Source organism: Cucumis melo, unplaced genomic scaffold (genome assembly GCF_025177605.1).
Source record: "Cucumis melo cultivar AY unplaced genomic scaffold, USDA_Cmelo_AY_1.0 utg002037l, whole genome shotgun sequence".
In the NCBI taxonomy this organism is placed as follows: Eukaryota; Viridiplantae; Streptophyta; class Magnoliopsida; order Cucurbitales; family Cucurbitaceae; genus Cucumis; species Cucumis melo.
Window position 1 is genome coordinate 25,001 of NW_026124902.1, and position 1,664 is coordinate 26,664.

Consider the following 1,664-nt stretch of genomic DNA (forward strand, 5'->3'; position numbering starts at 1 on the left):
TGCCCGTGCGTCTGCGGGGGGCGTGCGCGCAGGGGGCCGCGCGCGCCATGCGTCTACGGGCGTGTGTGGGGCGTGCGCCGCAAGCCCAGGCGACTGCAGTGGGGCGTGTGTGGGGCGCGCGCCGCATGCCCATGGCCGAGGCTTGCACACGAACGCCTAGGGTGCCCACCATGCGCCATGCCCTTCGGGCGTGTGTGGGGCGTGCGCGCAGAGTGCTAAGCGCGGCATGCGTCTGCGGGTGTGTGTCCGCGCGCCGCATGCCCAGGCGTCTACGTGGGACGTGCGCGCAAGCCGCGCGCAGCATGCGTCTGCGTTGGGCGTGACCACCCACGTCTAGAATTCATGGAAAAAACTCTATGGAGGTTGTTGGAACAAACCCGTGCCCCCACCGTGCATGCCCACATGCCCACCGAGCATGCAGCATGCGCGCCCCCATGCGCACGAATGCGGCACGGCCATGGGCGCGCGCGCCGCATGGCCATGCGTCTGCGTGGGGCGTGCGCGCAGGGTGCCGCGCGCGCAGGGTGCCGCAATGCCCACTCAACACACAAATGTGATGTCAAACCTATGTTCTAGTGCTTGGATTGTTATGAAATTTTTTCTGGGATCTAAAAAAATGTAAACAAAGGATGTCCTCCAAAAATTAGTATTTTTGGAAACGTTTTACTATTTTTAAATTATTTTTAATTTTTTAACAATAAAAATTCATAAAATATTATTGGTTGGTTCAAAAATTATGAAACTTGTTTTCCACACTCATTTGAATGTCTAAAACATAATACAATCAAGTCCCGGTCATAATAATAACACAATCAAGATTTATGGCATGGTGTGACATTTCGGCTTTTTCATATGCAAGCCTGCCAGACCCAAAAAAGCCAGAATGTACTATATAGGGGGGCGACCTGCCTGCATGGGCGGGGCGCGGGGGTACCCCTATGCCGCGGCGCCGACCCTTCAAGCACATTGCGCCCATCATGGGCACATATGCTTGGGGGGTCGGCGCCGGCGGAGTGCCACCTCCGGCCGCCGGCGGCGAGTGAGAGTGGGTGTCGAGTTGATGCTCGGATGGGCTTGCGCGGACAATGCTTGCACCTCGGTGTGGGCGTGCACTCCAAGCGGGCTTGTTCGTGAGGAGACGAGATAACTTGCGATTGCTTTGTGCTTGGTGGACGAAGGGTTCGGCCGGAGTGCCACATCCGACCGTCGGGCAAGGAGTGAGAGCGGGATGGGCGTGCTTGGACAATGCTTGCACCTCGGTGTGGGCGTGCACTCCAAGTGTGCTTGTCTTGGCGATTGTTTCGTGCTTGGCGGAGGGGTTTGGCCATAACGATGGGCTTGTCCGTCGGGCAGGGAGTGAGAGCGGGTGTCGAGTTGACGCTCGGATGGGCTTGCGCGGACAATGCTTGCACCTCGGTGTGGGCGTGCACTCCAAGCGGGCTTGTTCGTGAAGATATGAGATGTCTTGCGATTGCTTTGTGCTCGGTGGACGGGTTTTATCGGAGTGCCACGTCCGACCGTTGGGCGGGGAGTGAGAGCGGGTGTCGAGTTGATGCTCGGATGGGCTTGCGCGGACAATGCTTGCACCTCGGTGTCGGCGTGCACTCCAAGCGGGTTTGTTCATGAAGATACGAGATGTCTTGCGATTGCTTCTTGCTTGGTGG